Here is a 25,138-nt window from a genome sequence, read left to right as displayed (position 1 = left end):
AATGAACAAACAAATAAATAAATAAATAAATAACTTTTTTATATAAAGACTCACCATCTGCCATTGAATAACTCTTCTCAGCTAGTTTACACAAGATAAATTACTTTAGGCTCTTTCAAATCAGCAACTGACTGTTCTGAACAATGGATTGATTGAGGGGACAATGCTATACTTGCAATAAATGACATGGAAGAGGTCAAAACAGACAATAAGCAAACCTACTAAAACTGAAATAAATGTTAAAGTGCCAGCTTTGAGGTAAGGAAAGTATATATGTATATGCATAAGTATAGATACATTTCCCTCTTGCATGTGTTAGTGATTTAATCACTGTCTAGCAGAAAGTCAATATCCCCACCACACCCTCCCCCCAGAAAAGGAAATTAAAGTGCTTTTCAGGGTAAAGAAATGTGGTGGTGACACTTTCTGTTTTTAAACTAGTAAAGCCATGAGGACTTTCTGAGAGGAAAATAGATTTCATTTGAAAAACCTGCCATCTGTACTATTCTGGATTTCTTTATATGAATTTTCTTTCTGAGACAAAGTCATCTGTACCATAACAGAGGATCATGTTCTCATTTACAACAGAGCTCCATTACACAGCTCAAAGAACCTTTCCCATTCATTTTTAATCCTGGCTGTGAACCACTCTAGCTGAAACTGGGTGAGAATCAGTCCTAAGAGCATGTACCTAAAGAACAGACAAAGAAAGATAACTAAGCTCAATGACATTAACACCATAACTTAAAAGTAACTGTGTTTTTGTTTTGTTTTATTTGAAAAGAAATACAAGGAGCTATAATGCTTTTTTTATTCTCCTGTTCTCTATGGAACATGAAAAAAAAAAAAAAAGTGTGCATCGCTAGGTTTTATAAGCTCTAAAAATAAACTGGAAGAAAAAGTCATTAATTGAGGTAGGAAAGAAGAATAACAGACTGGGAGTCTGGCCTTTGGGATTCATTAGTCTCTGCTTCTGTATCAAACATCTAGGGAGCAAGAAAGTATCTTTAGATAACATTTCACAAACTAATTTGGTCTTTGAGCTGTGCATTTCATCCAGCTGAGTAAATATTATTTGCAGCCAACCAACTAAGTCATTACATTAGCTATAGTGAAATTGCTGATTTTGAGCACTTAGAGTGAAGAAGGTCAATAGCAACAGAGTGAATTAATAGGTATGTGGCTTTTACGAAGTTCCACAAAGTTTAGCCTCCCCTCATTTGAAAATAATGCTTGGTTTGAATCTAGAATCTTCAAAGGCAAGGTAAATCTTGCCTTGGGTTGCTGTGACAACCTTAACACAGTTTCTGTGAGCAACCTGAAATTGTATCTGAGAATACTGTACAACCGCAAACTCCCTGCCAGACTTAAGGGTAAAGGGAGAATTAAAGGAGAGGATGATTTTTATGGCTTTTGTAGTCTTTGCTAAGAGAATTTGGCAGGTTTATGAACAGCAAAAAAAATAGAATTTAACTTCCGTTGGTTTGGGTTTCTTGATATTTTTTTTCTGGTATTATAGGCTCAGGGTCTTCATTACCCTGGAAGGTTATGTCTACATTGAAACATTAGGACATCAAACCAGTAAACTCTACAGTTTGCCCTGGAGGCTCAGCTTAACTATAGCACAGCCTGGCTCCATTTAATGCAGAATAACTCTATTTTCTTCCTAAGGAAATTAAAACTTCTGAAGGAAGAGAAGCAGAGCAGAGGGGAAGAAAAGGGAGTCCAGATTTAATTGAGATATTTACCCTGGTCAAGAAGATGGGAAATATTACTGAGGCATCTTTGTTCAAGAAACTTGAGGGTGTTTCTATTCATCACTACAATTACTATTTCAATTCCAAGGCCAGGCAAATCAAAAGAAAGGACACATCTAACATCTGTTCTGTGACTCTGTTTTTACTGAAGGATTAATACACCTAAACATATGAGTCCTCTGGCATGTCAGACAAAATCCTTAGATAAACTTATTGTCAGTAATACTAACAATTCCAGAAGAAATTACACAAAGAGAAGCAATGAAGTCATATTCTGTGTATCATGAAGATGCAACAGTGGGCAGAGATTTTCTTTATAAATATACATAAAATAGAATTCTTCATAAATCACTCTTCAGAACAACTTTGGTATTTGGAAAGTCTGTTCGTCAGAGAAGCTAAACATGCAGACTTTACTTTGAGTAGATGAGTGCGTCATGAATTGATATTTTGAATGTAGTTAGCTGTTTGTTTGGTTTTTTTTTTAATCAACATTGTTTATTTCCATTAAATTTGGATTAAAACCAGGAATAATAATAACAACAACAACAATAATAACAATAATAATAATAGAATACATTGTCTACAGAAAACACTCATATCTGTCATAGAATAGAAAGACAAAACAAAACAACAACAAAGAAAAAAAAATGTTTATAGAATAAGAATCTTCTTAGATATCCTCAACAAATCTGTTCCAAAGTTTTCACCCCCCTGCCCTCTCACACACAGCACACACAGAAATGCACTTCTGAATGAAAGAGCTAAATACTAAGATCATCATCAAAAGAGCTGATGTAAAATCAACATTGCTGAATAAACACAGAAAAGAAAAACTAATACTGTATATTGGTAACAGAATCCTAAGCTTAAAATTGCAGTCCTCTAACTAGGGAACAGAAAGCTTGCCATTCACCTTGTGTATAATAAAAGTCAGATAGTCCTTGACCAGATTCCTTATCCTTTTTCATATTGGTTTATTTTATTCCATATGTATTCAATGAATATAAAGATAGAATCATTAAACTGTGCAAGACCAGATATGTTCACACATTTCAGTTCTTCAGAAATGTAGGGCTTGGGATTTACTCCTAGATAAATGAAATATATTAAAAGGGCTAAATGAATTAGCAAGATTAACTTTATTTATGAAAGACACTGTCACACACTTCATAGAAGCATACATAGACAGCGCTAGATTAATGTTGCAAGCTTATGATCTCCAGAAATTTTTACTGAATTTCAGTTTCCTGATGGCAATTTCTTGTAATAATAGGGACTGCAGGTCTTCAGAAGAATTGTCAACATAATAAGCTTTATTTCAATGAATAGCAGTTCTGCTCAGAAAAAAAAAAAAAAAAAAAAAAGGCAAATTCCTGAACTGTTCTACAAACTTAAAAACGGTACTCTATAGAAAATATTTTCAAACTCCAAGCAAAAATTTGTTTTTTTTTTTTTAAATATATTGAGAAGTACTTTTGTATTAAATGTATTTTAATAAAAGTAAAATGTATTTTTTCTTTATAGAAGCTAAATAACAAAGATCAAAATCTCTGTAGAAGAGAAAAAAGTCCATCCTGAGAGGACATGATTTCATATGATAGTGAGATCTTCCATCAGACAGCTGTTAATAATCTCACCGGGGATCACGTGTAACTCCTTTTGTTCTTAGTTTTTAGAACACTGGGTATTAAGCACTCTCCTTCTATTTCTCCTCAAAGCTTCTGTGCTGGCTGCAAATATGTGAGGGATGAATCAGAAAGGAAGAAGCTGGGAGAGAAGCTACTTCTGTTTCTGGCTCATTGTGATATAAATAGTGTCCAGAGCCTGGTGCTCTGCCAGCACTAGGAGCAAAGGAAGTTTTCTCCTCCACTGTGCAAATAATGCTTTTATCTCGATAATTCACAGATGGTCTATTAGTATTGAGGAAGTATTACCTTATAGAAGAACCCTGTCTTCAAAGAGCAGATCTATCCAGGTCTTTGTTCAGCAAGGTACCTAGTCATATTTCTGACTTAAACACATGGGTGACATAATTATTCAATTCTATCAGTAAGTGACAGCAATAAACTCACACAACAGGGTCAAGGTGAGTCTGATAACCTCTGGATTATGAATGTCAAACTGTGACCATGTGCTCTGCTGTCAGCATGAAAACATTGGAAAACAACAACAATCCAGTAACTTGATAGCTTCAGGGAATGTAGCTTACTCTGAGTGCCTGCTTATTCAGCCTGCATTGTGTCTGGCTAATGTGTCATATGTGGTCTTGATCAAAAGCCAACAACATACCATTTGCTTAGCAGAACTGTTGGCTAACACTCACTTTTTTTTTTGTGATGAGTAGTGTGGTGTGTGAAAAATGTGAAAGGAAGATTTTACTATTTGTATGATGTCATTGAAGGCAGAGAGGAACTGGCTGAAGTGGAAATGCAAAAGACATCCTACCAAGAAGGTGACTCTGAGGAAGAACTGAGTACTCCAGGATATGTCATGAATATCAGAAGAAACAAAACTCTGTCTCTGCACCCCATTTTCAAGGAAAGTAAGATAACAGCTGAGACAATCTGAAGTCAGCATTCAGAAACTAGGGGGTGTTGTTTGGGTTGAAATTATACCTCTAATGGTAAGACAAGCACTGAGGATCTTAGCTAAGCTAGTAGGAGTATTAGAAAGAGGACAATGAACTTTCAAAGGTTCTGAAAAGTTGCTGAGGTTTCCCTTGGGAGAAGATGGTTACTGAGTAAGAGAGGAAACCATATAATTTTAAGTTATAGGATTTATTTCCACTTCAGATTTTCTGCATATTTTTCTTTATTGCCTTCATGAAATTTCATTTCTATACTCCTAACATATTTTATGTGTAAAAGTAAATAATTAAATAGATAATACGGAAATAATTCAATTAGCTAAAAATTACTACTGCTATTTTAAGAATTGGCAGAGCAGATTCCAAAGGTTGTTTTGAAACAGAAATCTTTTAACCATATTATATCACCCATGAAGACAGCCTTACTGTTTCAGATGAAGTGTCATTTCCTAGTTCCCCTATCAAATGGTTACCAAGACTTTTTTAATTGTATCTGCTATTTGAAACCAGGGAGTATGCCACTTGAATGAGTGGAAGAAAAGCAGAATGAAAAAATAAAGTTATCTATGGCCTTTAAACAGTTACTTATAATTTATTTATATTTAGCAAAAGAAAACCCACCTATAAAATGCACACATATAATGTTTAAGATATTATCTTATCTTCTTTTTGTTTATTACAAGCACTTCAAACATTGTAAATAATTAGTAATTTTAAGTCAAAGAGTATTCCCACTGACTTCACTTGGGCTGCTCTGATGCAAACAGGCACAAGTATATGACAGGCTAGCAGAGTTGGAAGCTGAGCTGGGTTAGAGAAGTGAAAGGCTGTATAGGCTTGATTAAGAACTTCTCAATAAAACATTAAGTCAGAAAATGCTGTTGCAGCAAACATGATTTTTTGATTTTTTTATTTTTTTCTGGTAATGCATGAGATTTCTCCATCTGAAGCAAAGGAAAACTTCACAGTGGAAGAGTATAAGTGAAGAAAAATTCACTCCCGAACAATCAGAACTCTTATCTGGGCTGTGAGTGTTTGATGTTTACAGCTCTTTTATGCCTGGTTTAAACTAAGAGGCTTTAGTTGAATCCCCATCTAAAAACTAATTTCTCAGCAGAACTTGCTAGAGATTTCATATACTTCCAAACTTACCTACACTTATTCCTGCATACAATCTCTATACCACAGATACCACAATGAATTCTGAACTATAAGTGATTACTAGTGATTATTTATATCAGTGTTTCTAGGACAATGTATTATAAACTGAAATCATTTTCTTTAGCCAGAAAAGCCAATGTCACTGTACAAGTCATAGCTTAATCTTTTGATATGCTTTACCCATCTTATGCTTGCAGCAAATCCCAGTTTGACTATATGGTCAGCTGTTTGCCCTTCTTTCCTCTCTTGCTTGAAATGTATTCCTAGATGCTATAATTTCCTGAGAATTGCACTTCTGAGAAATGTTAAACAATATTGTCTGAGAAAACAATAAACAACATCCCCTCCAAAGCTTTTTCAGTTAGCACAGTTTCCTCTGTCCTCCTTCCTGAGGAATGCTCGTGGCAGGACGCAGCTCCCCATCAAATTTTCTTCAGCAATAAAGCTAATTAAAAAGCTAGCTATATCTCCTGGAGTTTATCAGCTCTTTCCTGAGCTAACCCTATTTGTAAGACTATGCCATAGAACAGATCTGTGAAGCAATTCCCTTAAAACAAAAAAGGATTTTCCACTCTGAGAATATGAAGCTATCATACCCCACAAACGTAATGATTTTGCATTTAAATCATAGAAACATAGAATGGTTTGGGTTAGAAGGGACCTTAAAAGATCATCTAATAAGAGCTGTTTGCTGTATAAACCTGGATGAAGTCATGTAAGTACACCATCATTCTGGTTCAGGGATTATTTCACCATTTTATATATGCTTATTGAACTATCTGTAGATAAGTATAGACCTTTAAAGTTATATATATATATACAGAGTACAGTTTCAAATGCATGTGTAGGTTTTCGTATATATTACCCCACTACAGAACCATTAATTATCTTGTTTATTATTATATATATTTTTTTTGTTTTAACAGGGTATCAACTTAGTGCTACAGATGTCAGGGAGGAATTAAAGCAATACTGTTACAGATAAATTAAACACTGCATCACTGCTGTCTCATCTATTCTATGAAATGGGAAGCTCGGTGTTACGTGCAAGCATACTCACAGTTTTCTGTAATATACAGTAAACCTCCTAATGTCTCACTTCCTATTTAGCATTCTGCTCTATTATGGATAGAATTAAAGGAGCTTGCCATCTCATTAATAGTTTCTAATTCACAGTGACTTATACTTGGATTAATTTTTAGGCTTTTACTATATTGTTTTGGTACTTGTCTATTTTTAAAATCGAGCAAGCATGGTAATTCAACCGTAGTTGGTCCACTTCACATGAAAGCAACAGGTTTTTTTAGCTCGAGTGATACTTTGTTTCCTTTTTGCCTACTGTGTGATAGTAAAAGATTACAATGGCAATTTTCTAGAATATTTAATGCCAAAAAAAAAAAAAAGGAAAATTCATGTAATTAAATTTAGGTGGTCATCTTGATGATACAAGTAGAAGACTTCAGCAAGTTTCAAGTTTTCAGCCATAGCACCATAAATTAGAGCTGTAATGGCTGGTATCCTTTCAAAGAAAACAGATAAATATGGCCTGTTTAGAATCAGATTGTGATTTTCTCATTGTATTAGTTCATTGTTAATCTTTTCTAAGAGCAATAATTACGATTACAATTTACAAATTGCTTTGAATATTTAGTAGAATATGCTGAACAAGATAAATTGTTTAGAGTTGTTTTCAACAGAAAGCTTATCCCTTTCTCTCATATCTAATTTAAAACAAAATAAGTTCCAGAATTTAGTAATATTTGGAGATAAATGCCTTTTTTAGCATAACAGGAAAAATGGTACATTTAAGCAGGTTCCCATTCTTAGGAAGTAAATATATACAGCATATTGATTTGTTAAGTTCTATTGAATACATTTTTAAATATCACTCTTTCAGATTTATGAGCTTTATTTATTTATTTATTTATTTATTTTTATTGTGAAAGAGATATTAAATGACCATTATGCTTTGCCCAATGTTAGCAAGACAAGACTAGATAAGTGGCAATTTCGGGGCACCACACTTTTAATAAAAATGTGAATAAATGGAGAAAATCTAGAGAAGTGCAACAACAGAAATCAAATTCTAGAAGAGTGGGAAAGAATGAGAGATTGGGGGTTATTTTTCACAGCAATAAAAATCTGACTGGCTTCAAATGTATGAATACTTTAAAAAAAAATTTAAAAAACATAAAAGACTGTTCCAAAGAAGATTATAGTAATTTGTTCTCTGTGTTCGTCTTGCATAGAAGAAGAGGTAATGGTCTGAAATTGTACAAGAGGAAACTTAAACCTCAGAGGGAAAACAGGGAGAGTTGGGAGCTGCAGTAGGTTGACTAAGGTGGTCATTGCACTTCCTAAAGTTGTCTTCAGGACCTGACAAACACCTGTCAAGAAAGGTGCTGGGGTCATTGAGCCTGTTGCAAGAAAAAGAACAATGGACTGTATGATATTTCAGGGTCTCACCAAATTAATCTTATACTTGGCTCATGTTAACTGCACAGCAAAATCTAACCAACTTCTTAGCAATAGTAAAGTCACAGTGATACAGACTTTACCAAATCTTTACTTACCAAGGCTTGTGACTTTACAGAACTTGCTGTACCCAGTCCTTTTTCCATGTGCCAGCACATGTTGCTGCCTCCTCCTATTTTTATTTGTGGTTGCTAGTTTCAAATGGTGCAGGTAACAATTGCCCCTGAGTTTCTGAGAAGGCCAACTCAAACTATACCGATCTTTTCAAAAGCTATTGTATCTAATCTTACACTTACACAGATTGATAGCTACAATTTGCAATTTCTGAATCAAAGTATACCTGCTACTACAAGTACCCTTAGAAAATTATCCTGCCATAATTCTCAAGGCATCACCCCTCATGGACAAGAACTGTTCTAAAGTCAATATTTCTGCCCCATACACCTTACCCCTCTCCCCACAGTTCCTAAAGAAAACAAACAAAAAGCTGAATTACATCACCAAAAATGTGTTGATCCCTAGAGGCTCAGCTTTGCTTGCTTGAACAATTTTCCCCTCTTCTTGTTGCCATTAAGAATTGCCTTTCAGCTCACTCTGTCCTCTTACATGGCTCCTGAGTTCCTCAATAAGCAGGATGTGATGGTGCCTAACAATCACAGAATCATAGAACGGCCTGGGTTGGAAGGGACCTCAAAGACCACCCAGTTCCAACCCCCCTACCACGGGCAGGGACACCTCCCACCAGACCAGGTTGCCCAGGGCCTCTTCCAACCTGGCCTCGATCACCTCCAGGGATGGGGCATCCACAGCTTCTCTGGGCAACCTGTTACAGTGCCTCACCACTCTCTGAGTGAAGAATTTCCTCCTAACATCAAATCTAAATCTCCCCTCTTTTAGTTTAAAACCATCCCCCCTTGTCCTGTCATTGTCTGTCTGAGCAAAAAGTTATTCTCCATATTTTTTATAAGCCCCCTTTAAGTGTTGAAAAGCTGCAGTAAGGTCACCCTGGAGCCTTCTCTTCTCCAGGATGAACATCCCCAGCTCTCTCAGCCTCACAGGAGAGGTGTTACAGCCCTCTGATCATCTTTGTGCCCTCCTCTAGGCCCATAACCCTCCTCTGAACAATTGACTATCCTAAAGGCTGCTTAGTCTGTGGTTGGCATGTAGTTAACACATTTTTTGGCCTAGGTTAGAACAATATCTTTAGAAAATGTCCCCATCTCTCAGGTCTAGTATTTGCCTTTCAGCCTTTCTGTTGAAACTGTGGACTGGCAGAGCCAAGAATATACGTTTCATGATGTCGGGGAGAACTAAACAAAGAGAACCAACTTGTTCCTCCTGCTCAGATTAAACCAAACAAAATTTCTCTTCAAGTCCCTGAATGATACTACAAGAAACTAAGATGATATTCAAACAGAAATATAATCTTTTTTTTTTTCTTATGCTAATCTACTTATTTGCAGTGAATAAACTAAAAAAACAATACCAGAAACCAAGACTAAACCCCAACATTTACCTCTTCCAGCTAGTTGTTTTAACCACTACCGTCTCTCTTTTGCTCTTCAGGAATCACAAGTTGTTTCCGCACAGGAGCACAAATTCAGCATTAAGTGGGTGGTGAAGGAGAGAGAAGGAAGACTGTCTCCCAGTCAAACCAGCCTAAGTCTAATCATAACTTAATTCTCCTGTAGGTATAGACTAAGATCTGATTCGATGCCTTCGGTTTCCTGAGTGAGAACTACAACCAGAATACAGGAAACTTAAGAGGTAGAAAATGCATTCTCTAGAATTTCTTCAAAATAAAAATTACATGAAATCCACTTCTTCCAGTTATAATATCTCCCCGAAAGAGAAAGATCCAGGATGGAAAACCTAATTGAGAAGGGCTAATTTTAATGCCTAATGCTAAAGGAAAGGCATAATTTATGATATTTTATTATTTTTCTTTATTATGAGATATTTTTTCCCCCTTAAGGAAAGCCTTGAACAAAGACATTCTATTGCCTGAGGCTATCACTTTCCAGATTCAAGGGAGTCACAAGGAACATTTGTCTTTTCCATGACAGATTTTTTTATATATCCTGCAAATATTGCAATATTTCCATGAATGAAAGTAATGATACACAGAAGCAATGAAACTATTTGTCCACAGGTCATGAAGGAAAATAAAGGGAATGAAATGGAACCACAATGGGAGAAGGAGAGGTATGGTGTTTAAATAACAGGAAAATCTTCACTTCATGCTTTTATTCTTGGATCAAGTTTCTGGAAGCATCAAATGAAAGAATAGATTATACAATATATGGAGGAAGCTTCCAGGAAGTTCAGATTTGTGGGACTGGAACAGCAGAGAAGGGAGATGGAAAGACAGGAGCAGATAAGACTCATGTCCTGATTGCTTATATTGCTATCTTTCAGTTAATAAACTTCTTAGGATTATGGGGATTATTTATGTCACTGGATTCCTAAACAATGCTAAAATCTAGCCCTCAGCAGGGCAAGACCGTTTCTGATCATTGTTTTGGAAAACATCATAAAAATAAAACTTTCCTTACCAAACCCTAAATTTTCCTGCAGTCATGGCTGCCGGATCACACACACACACAAGATAATAGCAGCTGCCAGGGTTTAAACCAGCCCATCACAGAGACAGGCTTTGCTCTGAGCAGAACAGGATAAGACAGAACTACAATTAGGCAGCAGCCTTTCCACACTCTGGGCTTGAAACTGTGGAGGCAACAGCAGGAGTTTTCATGGAGATTATCCAGCGCAAACACAGCTTTCTGTTGCCATAGTAGATACAGAGCTTCTATCTTCTTAGCTGCAGACAAGGGTTGGGAGAACAAATCATGGCCTATTATAATATTTATATTCTGAGGCAAACACAAAAAAATAACCTAATACACATACAGCTAGAATGGCTTATCGTGGAGTTAGCCATTTTTTTCTTTTTCTTTTCTATGTACCCTTTGGGGAGGGGGAGGGGGGTTGTTTGTTTTTCCACTGACTTGCACAGCTTATGACAAAAAAAAAAAAAATTATTAAGCATACAGGAGCAAGTTCTCTTTTATATTAATAGGCAGTTTTCATTTAGCAATAAACTGATGACTTACATAGACAAGCATTTCAGTATTTAAAAAAGATATAAGAGACTTGGAAAAGTCACACCCTAAGGAAAATAAATGTTCCTTGCTTACGCTGCTGTATATGGATATTGAGTAATATTGGCTGAGGTAGTAACTTCCTCATAGGGAAGCAGGACCCCAATTATGCAGAATTTTACTGAGGCATTTGAGGCACTACTGCCTCTAATAGAAATGTTTTAATAGGCCTGGGAGAGTGTCCAGGCTAAGAAGGGTTAATGCATGTTCTGAAATCACTAGTATAGCTGATGATTTTGCTATATTGTGATGTTTTTCTGTCTCATCACACACACCTCAGATCTACCTACAGGACAGAAGCTAAAAGAAAGAGGGAAGTTTGCCATCCTTTCCACTTCCAAGGATTTTGACCCTAATATTTAAGTTTGGTGTAGCAAATATGATAATTTTTACCATTATTTCAGACTTGATGACTACTGTCTCCAAACCATTCATTTTAGTTGTCCTCCCACTCTCACTGCTCCTTGCTCTGTCTGTATGATGCAGAAACAAAAGAACAGAATATATGAGAGATGATATGCACAGTAGCTTACTAGAACAAAAACATTACTCATCTCCTGTGGAGAGCTTGGGGACTCAGAGAAAGAAGACTAGCTTTCATCCCTGTTCAGAACTTAGTTGAATCTTCATCCATGATCTGAGACGGAAGTGATGAGGTAGGTTTTGCACAGACCGTCACCAGCATCAGAAGAAAAAACAAGATTTACTCGTCCTCTGGACCTTTTACATAGCGTGCAGTTCTCTGCTCAGTGTACCTTTCGCTAACATAGGAAATAATTTTAGTCTTTATAAAATTTCCTACGATAGGACACTTTGTCTAGTGACTAGGTGAAATGCTGCTGGTTGCCCTGAAGCAATCCCACAACTGATGGCAGCAAGGAACAAAGGCACAAGACTAAAGCTGAGTGATTTCTTTATTTTTAGCATATACAGTAAAAAACTGTTCTGATGATGCTGAAGACACTCACAAAAGTGGGCTGTATTCCTCATGTCCCTTTAGCTCAAAAACTTTTCCAGACAGATCCAAAGACTTGCCAAAAGCTAAGGAGTTAGGCCTCTCAATAAGTGTCTAGAGACTGAGTCTCTCTGTGGCTGAGGACCTGGAAACCACATCTTTATTATATGAAGATAATTCTGGGTGCTCTCGGCGTCTTCTAGTCCATGTCCTATTCTCTATTAGGTAGTGCCATCTTCACCAACACAGCCATGTTCCCTTTCTGGCCCAGTGGCGTGTGTGGGTAGGCCACAGCACCTTAACCCTGAATACAAGGAGCTTTTGCATCATAACACCTAGCTGAGCAATGCAAAAAAAAATAATAAAATAAATAAAAAAAAACCAAATGAACTGAAAGCCTTCAACCTGACTTTGGATGAAGGGCAGTAAAGGGGTAAGTGCCCTTCAGGCAGTGAGAGCCACTAAGCCTGGAGCTACATCTGAGAAGGGTGCAGTCCCTTTCCTCAAGCCCACCTTCCCCAGTCTGAGCATGCTGGCTGTGGGAGACCAGGAGAGGCAGGAGCTGCTGGTGCTTTCCTCCAACCCTCTGTAGATAGAGCTCGTTGTTAAACACTAAACCTTTTTTTTTTCTTCTTTTTTTTTTTTTTTTTTCTTTTCCAGTCCCTCCCTCTGGACAGAAATCCTGAGGAATTCAAACATGTGGTTTGAGCCAAGTCACTCTTCTTTCCCTCCCCCTGCCTTTGTATAGTTTGGCTGACAAAACAAGAAAAGCATACATGTTTACTCAGTTTTTATTTTATGCTATGCCATCCATTTCTGCCTGAGTACTATTCACACAGCATTATCCAATCTTTGTCATTTAGTCACCATGGCTGAAAACTTTTCTGTTTGGCCAGATAAGAACGAGTCCTGAAGTAAGCCTAAAGCAGCAGCAGAAACCCTTTCATATTTGTCCCTCACTTAATTTATCCTCAAAGGGTTTATAAACATCTTGTTTTGTACCTGAAGTTGAGATGTTTGTCTATCCATAAATTTGTGATATATGTCACTGGAAGAAAGCAGAGTCTGACAGCACAACAATGAAAAAGAAAGACTTTAGTAAAAAGATCTGCAGTTTTGCAGCTTGTTCTCTTACTAAAACCTCAGACAGCTGAGGATAATAACTAAATAAAAATTAAGACCTGACATTCCCAAGAAAATCCAATCTCAGATTTTCAGGAGTTTAAAGAGTAAAAGAAAATAGTATTGTGGAAATCAAGAGGAAATAACAAACAAACAAACAAAAACACAAAGCTTTAAGATACTTTCATGTTTAAGTACATACAAATTTTCAGAATAACTTAAGATCCATTAACAAAGAAATAAACAACAGCACAGTCAAAAAGATCAAAAAAGTCAGTATCACACAGAGTAAATGGACGATATTCTTCATTGGCTTGAAACTCAAATGTCAATTCATTAAAATAGTATTTTACATAAATTCATTTTCCCTGAGAACACAGCGGTTATTTCAATACATTCAAATACATTTTAAATGTTAGATTTTATCAAAACATGTATCATATATCTATTTTCATCATCTTAATTTTTACAAATATGAGTGCTCTCAAAAATTCTTAAGATTTAATTCTTCCATTTTCTGTATGATTGAAGGACAGCATATAGATGCCAATGAAGCTGATATACCATGGTGGATCAGCTGAGATGCAGAGGAAAAGGCTTGTCTACCCCAGAAGGTTTTAAGAGATTTCACACCATTCTCCTATCCCAAACTGGAATAAAAAGATGAAATACACTAAAAGTTTATGGCTGAAGCCTTCACCCCAAAAAAATGTGCTTTAGGTCCAGCAATTTGCTTTTATTTATTTATTTATTTATTTATTTATTTATTTATTTTAAGATTAGCTTCCTTATATTTTATATTGAAAAGTTCTTTGTGACACCAAAAAACTTGGAATTTGTAAAATCTCAAAGGAGAATATTTGTTAATTTTGCATTTTTCTCAAATTAATTTTCAGAACATGGCATTTTGTTAAACATCTCTATTATTAACTTTTTGCTCAGATGAGGTTTTGGAAAATTCTGAGGAACTTTTCGACTCATGACATTTATGGTGTTTTGCACACTGGGTGAAGGTCATTCTTTTTGATCTCTTCCAGATTACGTTTTGACATAGAGAATATTTTTTGGTGTCATCATTTCATGCTTTTGTACAAGTGCACTAAAAAATCTGAATAATTTCATCATGGCAGAAGCACAGGAAAAGCACAACAAAACAAGACAAAGTTCTCATGGGCTATTTTATGAATTTGTTTAAGCAATATAATGAAAAACTAAACTTTTTTTTTTTTTTTAGAAGGTATTAAAATAAATACAGAGAATACAGAGAATATAAGCCTTACCCATAACACTGTGAGAGAGCTGGGTCAACAAAGCACTAATTAACAGCATGAGGCTCTCAGCAGGAAAAATAATGTGACTCAAAGGGATTTACCAGTCTGGAGAAAACATTACTACTTTATGAAAATTCTTATAAACACGGTGAGCTAGTGAACGTATTTTCTCAAGAGCAGCATATTCACGCAACGTGTCATCAAGCCTGTTGCCTGGATTCAAATGTTTCTGTACAGTACAAATCAGTAAATCTTAAGAAGAGTAAAGCATAAGGATGTAATATGTAACTAGGTACAGAGAGGAGCACACATCTATCCTATAAACCCTGTTCTGAGATTTCAGGACTTAAAACCCCTTCAAAACCAGGTTTATGTGATACAACCATAATAGATGAAGCAAGCATTCCTGGACTGTAACAGCAGTAAACACTTAGAATTATTGGTTTTAAGGAAGTTTTGATATTATTTCATTCCAGTTCTGAACAAATACTGATGTTCCTAAAAACACACGGAAGATTAGATAAGGTTCAGCTACAAAAAATGAGATGCTGTACCGGCTATGTGGGTTGAATAACTCAGAACCACCCATGGTTGGAAACCACTGTTCCCAGTGGCGAAAGGATGGGAATATTCCTCAGAAGACATGTTTTGGCTAAGCCTAATCCAAAATCTAAGGCACTGGGATAACATATTACCTCCTTGGCAGGCCATAACCAGTTTCTGGGAGTAGAAGCTCTTGTTACACCAACCTCCATTCACTGATGTCTGGGGTGAAAGCATTCAGTTTGCCCATCTGTGCATTGACAGCAAGAGTACCGGCTGCAATCCAACCCTTGTACCAGCTCTCTTTCTAAATGCTTCAGACAAAAACTAGGCTTTAATGTTTGCAAAGCACTTTGAAGTTAAAAATTGCCAGGGATAACACTGCAAATAGTTTGAATGTTCCCCTGGGATGTTTTAATGTACACTCTCCAGCTAATATTCATGAGCAGAGGTTGACTTTCAAAACAGAATCAAATCTTCGTCATGAGATTACTCAAGCCAAAGGTAAACATTTTCACCCAGATCCCTTCTGTGTCAGTGATCTCCCTCAGCACCTCTCCAAAACAACTCAGAATGTCCCAAGATCAAAGATCAACTTTCACAGCACCTGACCATATTTGTGGTGTGTGCAACAGGAAAAAGGGGCTTGGTACTCAACCAGAATCTGAGGGCCCCAAATTTCATTTTGTTCCTGAGGAAAGTTCAAGCCTGGCTCTTGCAGGAGAATTTCCAAGTATACTAAGTTATTCTAGGAGTGGAAAACATACATCTCTACTTTGCCCCTAGAGATCTTTTCTCCTTGTCTGAATTATACAAAGACTTCATAGCCTTCATAAGCCTATAAATGCACATCTACTAACCACTAACATAAGGCCAATAACCTAGGTCCTTGGGAGAAAGTTCTTAGACATCTGCCTTGCTAGCCACTTAATGCTACATTCCCTAGGCTTTCCTGACCAAACATTTCATTCAAAGAATCTAGATTTTACTAACCAGCCCACCTGCCATCCTCTGACTGCAGCAACTTCATGGGAAGATGGCTTTGAACCCTCTCAAACCAGAGTGTCAAAGCTGTGTCTCCTTGCAAGTGTGATCAGATCATTTATCAAGTTTGCTCAGAAGATGGAAACCAAGTAGCTCTTCATTACTTAACATCGTTAAGTTTAATAATGTCATTACTTAATTTTCAAGGATGCACTGAAGAAGGGTCTGGGGAACAGCAATATCAAGATGCTAAGCCTCCCCACAGTGCAAACACCTCTTGTACTGCATAGCACAGATGGAGGTCTAACGGATGACAACTAAACTGTCTTTTCTGGACCAGATCTATGTTCTTATTTTCCCATGTTCTTCAGTACCGTCTACTTAATTCATACTTCCTGAGATCAATGATTTTTTGATTGAATTTGGAGTTGCATGCAGTAGAGAAATTGGACGTAGAACTGACCAGAGAGAAATACACCAAGAGAGAAGTGTTTGCAGGTTTGAGGAAACAACTGACTTACTTTCAGGGGCAAATAGTTCATTTACAAGCAGTCCAAGTGGACACTCATTGGAGTGGTTTTACACACGGACAGAAGGAGAAGGGCTGCAGCCTCCTGTTAGTATTGCTTGATGGTGCTCAAAACAACATGATGAGGGAAGTACTATACAGTCTCACCACAGAGATATTGCTAGCCCTGCCTACAAGCAGTTTCATTTTTCAAAGCTGTTCCACTTACTATGCTTCAGAAACATTCCTGATACTGAAAAAAATTAAATCACACTGTGGAGTACGAGAGTGTTTTCTTCCACAGAGCCAAGAATGACAAAGTCACAGAGAGGATATTTTCGACATATAAGGATATGTTTTAGACATCCTTTCATACTCATAAGTATTATTATAAGTAGCTGAAAGATTTGCTTAGATGTCCATGCTTCTGAGCTTTTAATAGCAACTAAAGGAAAGATTTCTCAGTCGCTAACTTCTGGGTACATAATTTAAAACAGAGGATATCAAAAGATCTTGTGAATCACTGAGTGCAATACCCTTTAATAGTGCCAGCATATAACCCTAATCTCAACAGTTTAATGAATCTGTAATATTTTATTTCATTGATCAATTAGTAGTTAAGTTTCAGAATTATTTCCCTTATTGATCCTCAGCTGTATAAAGTAATCACTACCTATTCCTTGGAGAGGTTTATGAAGCAAAAAGTTAAAATTGTCTAAAAGGTCACTAGAATTTATAGATTGCTCAATTACAAAGAAGAAATATCGATAATTAGTTAAACAGGCTTCTTGCATCTTCATCAAATTTATAGGAGATAAGTAAGAGCTTCATTTCTGGCTAACTTCATCTCTTCAATCGTAAATACTTTGAAACTTCTATTATCTTATTTAACTTGGAGAAATAAAGAAGCAAATGGAAGTGTGCTTAGGACAGGCTAATTATAACTGCCCATCAATTTGAGAAAAATTCAGTCATTTAGACTGTATCTCACTGTAACTCTCAGCTTTTAATTCTCCAATAAACAAATAGACATAAGAAAATGTAATGATATTTCCCATGAAACATAAAAGCAAAAAAAAAATAATTTAAATTAAAATCAGAAAAATGATATAAATTTATAATATAATTGTAAAGAATACTGTAAGGAAATTTTTCTTAAAAAGATAAGGTGACTTTAAACAATATGTAGCATTTATAACCACTGTGCTCAAACTGAGTCTTATGGCCTATGTTTAAGAGCATTTTTTATTAATTTTCTCAGTGATGGTTCAGACTGAGCAACAACTTAATTAGTTCAAGCATAGTGTCAATAAGAGAACAGGTGTGGATACCATTATACCAAAGAAACAGGGATGTGTGCTGCTCAAGCTAAAAAAGCCCCTGCTTAAATCAAACATTTGCTTAAATCAAGCCCTAGGGTCCCTTATGCTATGCTCTTCTGTTAAAAAGGAACAGGAACTGGTGGTTTCCCATCACTTATTTCAGAATAAAACAAACTGGAAACTCCCGAGCTGAGAGCTATCGAGTCCTAAATAGTCCACCTTATCTGAAAATTTCAACTGCCAGCAGGCAATTGCTCATCTTAAAATGTTCGTCTAGTGTTTGCAGTACTTCTGGGGATGGTTCAACAACCATTAGTTTCTTCAGTTTTTCCATGGAATGGCATGTTGATGTCCATGGTGTGAAGCAAGTTCTCCCTGAAATACTTGAACCCATACACTGAATTGCATTACAGATAAAAGTGCTTACATTTCTAATAATTAAGATGCCAAAATAAGTTTAAAGAAACATTGCATCACTATCAAACCATGAACAGATATCAAATGAGACCAACAATCAAATTGAGTTTGCTTTGGAAATAAAGACATTACAGAGGAAGCAGAAGAACACACAATCTTGAAAAACATAAGGGGAAGAGAAACTGTACACAGCAACCAAAAGAAAAGCTTTCCCATCAAAATGAGCTCTGCACAGTCTGTCAGTATCAGTGTGACCAGAAAATCCATTCTGATCAAAATAGCCATGAATTGACCCCTTGGGATTTTCTTCAGGGCTTTAGAAACAACCCATGGAATGAGCAATTTTCTTGCATTTGTGTTGTTTTCTGGGACTTGAAATTTATCCATGTATCCTTTCTGAAACTTCTCCTTCCTAGGAATAACATCAAAAGAAAAGTAGATGTAGATGGCCTTCCTCAGCCTGCCCTGGAGCTGACAGCATGACCCAGAGGATGTGCTTACCACCACATAAATAAGCAAAGGGAACAACCCTTCCTCTCTCTCTTCCTCCCTTCCTTCCTCTAATACTCCACCTGTAGTTATATCATTTGAGAACAGCAAAAGAGGCAGGAGAGGAAAGGCTGGAGAAGCCTTTGGCAGAATGGCATTGGGAGAGAAGTTTTGGGATAGGAAGGAGCCCCTTTTTCTGGAACGGCACACTGGCAGGAGATGAGCAGGGACTCACAGCAGGAGAGGCCGGGAGCTGAAGGATCCTGTGCAGATGACACCACAGAATGGAGCTGTGGAGCAGGAAAGGCAGGCAGCCATGGGCAGGTGGCCTCTGGGAGGATATGGCATCTGGCATGGAAGGTGCAGCTCTCCTCAGATGCTTCTGCGTGGAACCATGATTTGAGGCCAGACATCTCTCCCCTTCTGCCCCTGTATCTGCACCAAGAACAGCAGAGCCACCATGGCTGCTGCTTTTCTGTGTTTTCTCTTCTATTCTGCTTATAAACGTTATTTATGGCTGAACCAGGGCAAATTGCACTTCTAGGATAATGACTTCAGACAGATCAACAGAATCCATTTGCATTTCACTGGTTTTTGGCTTCAGTCCTTGTTTATGCCCTGAGGAAAATGTTGGTAAATTTGGGGAATTGTCTGCTATTGAGTAGACTTTGGGGAAAATGTATGTCATACTAAAAGAGAGTTGTCTGCTTAAAGGAAGGATTGCTTTATTATTATTAATTTTATTTCTCTATAACATTAATTCTGTAATTCATTTATTTTCTGAAGTAATAATGCCATGTTGGTCATTTGCCACAGTAATAGAGGGTGATGTCATGAAAGTTACAGATTTTTGATGCTTTCCTGCAGGAAGCTGGCTTGTTAGAGGTGTTCACAACAAATGATGAAGAAAAAATCTAATGGAAAGAAATCCTCCAATAGCATGGGATTTGGAACACACGGATTTTTTCTATTTTTTTCTGGAAAATTTTTTAGGTGTAACAAACAAGTAGGAAGAGTGGAAGGAGGATGAATATTATCACAGAGAAATGCACAGACAGTACTGTCAGTGGGATGCTTTTGCACAGAGCCCAAATAGCTATTAAATATTTCCAGTAAATTTCCTCTTTAAATGATTACTCATTTTCTGAGACATTCAGCTCTGAAATGAGTGATTTGAAGACAGATATAAAATAAAGAATTACACATGGCAAAAGGCAAAAGCTCTAAAAAGTTAGGCCAAGTAGAGACCCATTATTATTTTGTACTTTGTTGTACATTGCTTTTGCAATTGAACAAGCAATATTCAAAATATTTTATAGAATACAGCACAAAAAAGATCATGGAATTGGAAATGGAATAAAAAGATAAATGCATAACTTTATATAATGTAAATATTTTATAGAAAAAAATATTATTGGTAGCTACCTTGAATTTATACATAAAAACTCATTGTTTATTCACAGTTCACACTCACTTAGGTACCACATACATATGGCCCAAAATATTTTTCTATAGTCAGGATTATCTTGTGGGCCCAATAATAAAAGTATTTTGAGTTTGATAGATAAATTATTAAGACTTGGTCATCACAAACCCTAGACCATCTTCATCAGCCATACCATGTAAGAATTTGACAACAGACATTGCACATACTTTTGTACTGAAAGTCAGAATCCTCACTGAAGTTAGCATTACAATGATTATTTGCATGAAGAATTTTATTAACTACAGCTACATCTCTTTTTTTCTCATCTCTTCGTACTGTTAAATCTGTTGGTAGGCTGCTGTAGAGCCATAGCTACAGCAGTCTACAAACCTTGTCTCAGAATGTTGTTAATGTTGGACTTAGAGGGATTTTTCCCAGATTCCTAAGGAATGTTGAATTATTCCAATCCTGCTTTGATCACCTTCTAGGAGTTGTTATTTGTTTTGTTTCTTCTCAAAAATAACTTAATGGTCAGCAAAGTAATTAAAGTATCAAGCACATAATGCTGTTTTATATATATAACTGCCTTAAGGTTTAGAGTGGAAAAAAGACTGATGAAAGAAGACATGAGCCACCAGCTATGTGCCAAAGCAAGCATTTCTATTTAAAGAGTACCACTACAGCTCTGTCTCTGCTGACAGCATACACCATACGCACAGTGCCTGATAAGAAAATATCAAGCACCAGAGGACTTCAGATGGGATTAACACACATTATGGTCCAACATAATCATTATGATAATCTCAACCGATCCCTGGAACTACAGGTCATGTAATAAAAACCAAGCAAACAAGCAAATAAACAAAAAAAGCCTGTTCTACTCCAAGGTTTTGAGGACAAGGAATTAAGACAAAAAGTTTTAAACTGCCCTCCCCTTGGCATTCTGGTATGGGGATGCTGTATTTAAACATTGTCTCTACCAGCATAGTAGGATAGAAATAGCTCATTAGTTCCTGATTATGTGGCTTTAAAGTAAGATTTTCCAAAGTCTTTCAAATGTAGACACTTAGATCGCTTTGAATATGAAGGAGATATGTAGGCTTTAGGCTCTTCAAAGCTGTTCTCTGAGAAAAATAAGGGATTTTGAAATTTCTCTGGGTCTTTTAAGGTCTTTTATTTTTTAATTTAATAAAAGTTTTGGATATTGCTTCAATATTCAAGTCAAGATATTATTTAAATTAGCCTTATCTTAAACATATATAATTAACTTAAGGGCTTGAATATTAAATGCCTCATGTGCATGTATGTGCAATACCTTATGATTTTCAAGCATGGCTATGAATGTCTTTTCCTGTGAGAAACACATTATCTATCCTATTATCTTTTTTCCATTACCTTCCTGTAACATGTGAACTGTTTGGGGAATGAGGTGAGACTTCATGCAAAGCTGAATGTTACAGAAGGGAAAAGTCAGTATTATCAGATGATATTATTGATGATATTCGCTATAAACCTTATGATAAAAAAAAATCAATACTAATAATAAATTTTATCAGAATACATTTTATCTTCTGCTCCAAACAGAGCACAGACCTAATAGATTGGCTTATGTGTACCTCCTGATGCAGGATTGATTTTATTTGGCTTTTTTTGTTTGTTTCTGGACCCTGGGTCCATGAGCCTGGCTATTTCCAGACTGGTACATATTGGATGGCCACAAAACAACCTCTAGTGTCTGATTTTTCCTTCAAAAGATTTGTGTTGTAATGCCAATGAAACTTGACTGTTTTCTTTGGAAAATATAATGACATGAAAGCCTAGGGTAGATCTATAACTGCAGTACATTAGACCTTCCCACGGCAGATCATCACGTCTTACTTACACAAAAGAGAAGTTTCTCCTACAGGAGTTCCTACTGGTTTTATGTTTCAACATACCAGTCTGAACAAGCAGTTAATATCCTGCCTTTCTACAAAGACAATTTAGGATTACCAACAGCCTTTACTTCTTCCGGTTGTTTTGCCCTCCCTGTAATTTCTAAATATTGGTTTGAATACTGCCATAAGTAAGGCAAAAAGCATTTTTGTTGCATGGAGCAACAAAAAATGGAGTTGTGGGACTGTGATAAAAAGGATGAGGGGTTCATCTGGGAAGGCTCAGGGAAGACTGAAATGGCTGTGACAATAGTAACATTGAAGGACTGGGGAAAGGAGTTGGAGTGAACATAAGGATCCTGGGTATATTGTTGAGGACACATATATCCAGGCTGAGGGGAAGCCGGGCACTGAAGAGGCTGAGCAGGAAGGACAGAGGAAGAAGGACGTGTCCTCTCCCCCCTGTCCCCTTTGCAACAAGGATACATGCCTGCAGGAGATGAAGCATGCATTGACTTCAGCCACAGTCCCTCCACTCACCTGCACTACTTGTGCCAGGACCATGTCAGCTGTGAGCAATGGATGTGTTCGTTATATTAATTTGGCAGGCTGAACACAGAGTGCAATCCAGAACCAGCTGCTGCCTCCAAAAGTGGAAGCAGTAATGAGAGCTGTTTGTTGGAAGCACCATGGATCCTTCCTCAGAGCCCTGTGCTGGAAAAGTGATGTAATTTATTCTCCCCTTTCCAACACAAATGCATCTGGACTATCAACTCCAGATTTGCTTTATTTCCATTTTCTTTGTTTCTGTTTAATTAAGCTTCCTTGTACCTAAGAGGATAGTAAAAAAAGCAACAACAACAACAACAAAAACAACAACCATAACTATGAAACAAAACAAACCTAAATGGCTTCTCAAGCAAAGAATTAAATGTCAGCACATTTACCCAGAAATTAAAGTCAAAGACAAACATCTTCTCCTTAAAATTTGCAGTGTTGAAGTTTTCATCTAAACTATCTGTCATTGCATAAGTAGATTCAGATCACACACACACACACACACACAAGAAAAAAAAAATCAACATTTGCTATATGGTCTTGTATGATGCTTTTTTGTTTCTTAAACAGGTTAACAAACTGCCTTCTCAAATCTATAAAATATGTAAATGAGAAGAAAGAGTAGAACTTGGATTGCTGCCCTTGAACCCAATCCAGGCCGAACTTCATAATTCAGCCCAACACAGATTTTAGCTTTCTTGATTTTTTGAGACATTTGAGTAAGGACTCTATTGTTATTATCATGCTGATGATGGCTCCTAAACTCCTTAAATGTCAAACCATGTTTAGCAGTATGAGACTACTTTTCCTACTAATAAAAGAAAACCAAAGATGCCCCTATCCTGTGGCTAAAGCATGTTCCTCACAGGGATGGTCCTTTCTCCCTGGATCTGCCACAGAAGGGATGCTCCCCTGAAAACACAGGCACCACTGCTTTCCTTCGAGGCAGCCATGCTCCTGAAAGAGTTTTCAGCTCTTGGATGACACTGTTCTCCTGTTCCCGTTCTTCCTCAACAGCTGTTCCAGTGTCTCTTTCTTCTCTACCTTTCTGATTACTTTTTTCTGGTTTTCCTCCAGTAGTTTACTACTTGATAAACCTTTTTTCCTCTAATTAAAGACCTCTGTAGATGAAATACTTTGTGTGAAAATGAAGCAAGTAAAAAAGATTTTAAGACTATTTGGACTAAAACTAAAAGTATTTTGCTAGTAGAAGAAGGAATACCAAACTCAGCCTCATCCTTTCAGACCTGTGACATGAATCGTACCACTCATATGTCAGCACTGGAGAATTTCACACTGAGATGAAACAGAAATGAATGTGCAATAAAGTATAAGGAATCAACAAATGGTAAACAAACAAACAAAAAAAGATCCCATTTTCAATATGCATGCAGTATGGACTACAATATGTAATTAAGCACTAAGAAATAGCAAAAAATAGCATTGAGAGTATTCCAATAGAATACTAATATATATGGTACCTACCCACAGACTGAGCCATTTATAGCATCAGTGAGTAATAAACGGACTGTATAATGAAATAATTATCCCATTAAAAATTGTCTACTTAGAAAAGGTAGAGACTTCCAAATTACAGACTTATTTTGTGGAGGAATACATCAACTGCTTTTTCTGTAAAAACTAAGGTTTCAGAGTCAGAGAGCCAAGAAAAAAAAAAAGCCACCATCTTACGTGACGGCTCATGAGTCAAGCAGTGGGAGCTAAGATGGAAAAAAAACAAGGCAATATACTGAAACAATCCAAACAGCAGAAATTGCTGCATTTAGCTGGAGTACTAGATAGAGTCCTTTAGACCCAGTGAGAAGGTGCTACAATACTACTCTTCATGAGAGTCTACTTACAGCAGATGCAGAGGTGTCTACAACAGACCAGAAGCAATGCTCCTCACCTGCTTTGACGTCCTGGAAGTGCTTTATGACCATTTCTCTGTGTTATATGGTCTCCTTCTGTGTCAAGGAGGAAGAGGAGACATCTCCTGAGGGTGTTAAATGCCATCCCCAAAGGCCTCAGGAGGTGGTTCTTTCTTTCTATTCACTGCAAAAGTAAACTAGACAATTGCCATCAAGATGGATAAATTTAGGCAAGGATTCACAGAAAGAGAAAATCCAGTTACATAGTAGATGAAAGCTTTCACAATAAAGGTGGCCATGCATTGGAACCAATGTCCAGAAATGCTGTGCAATCTCTACCCTTGAAGATATAAAATTGTTGAAAAAAGCCCTGAGCAACTTGGTGTAGCTTTGAAGTTTGTACTGCTTTGGGTAGAGTGGCTCCACAGGTCTCTTCCAGCCAAAATTATTCTATGATTTCATTAATCCTTTCTGCAGAATGCTTACATTATTTATGCCCCCAAAGCTCCTCATGCCTTCATGACTTTTTCTCCTTGTGTCATGCTGTGTTTTCCCTGCACACATCCAACTGAGAGAGCTCAGAGTGGTCCAGACATTGAAGGAAGCATGACACAGGTCTAGCTTGCCTCCACATCATACACATTTTTCAACCAA

General features: G+C 36.8%; 2 long non-coding RNA genes across 3 annotated transcripts in view; one reads left to right on the top strand and one right to left on the bottom strand.

Moving 5' to 3' along the window:
* Positions 1 to 25,138, top strand: part of LOC308177111 — a 56,091-nt gene that overhangs the window by 14,520 nt on the left and 16,433 nt on the right. The gene's annotated exons all lie outside the window — the stretch shown is intronic.
* LOC308176986 overlaps positions 1 to 25,138 on the bottom strand; it is a 61,624-nt gene that overhangs the window by 29,698 nt on the left and 6,788 nt on the right. Inside the window, exon 4 of one of the 2 annotated variants that reach the window (XR_013938759.1) lies at positions 24,523 to 24,681. This is a non-coding gene — a long non-coding RNA (uncharacterized lncRNA). Of the gene's footprint in view, positions 1 to 19,402; positions 24,682 to 25,138 lie in introns of those variants that run through there. The other variant, XR_013938760.1, reaches the window with a different exon arrangement.

The sequence above is a fragment of the Anser brachyrhynchus genome, assembly GCF_964034855.1.
Source record: "Anser brachyrhynchus genome assembly, chromosome: 1".
NCBI lineage: Eukaryota > Metazoa > Chordata > Aves > Anseriformes > Anatidae > Anser > Anser brachyrhynchus.
The sequence above is the reverse complement of the archived record's forward strand: the minus strand, read 5'-3'. Positions and strand labels throughout refer to the sequence as shown.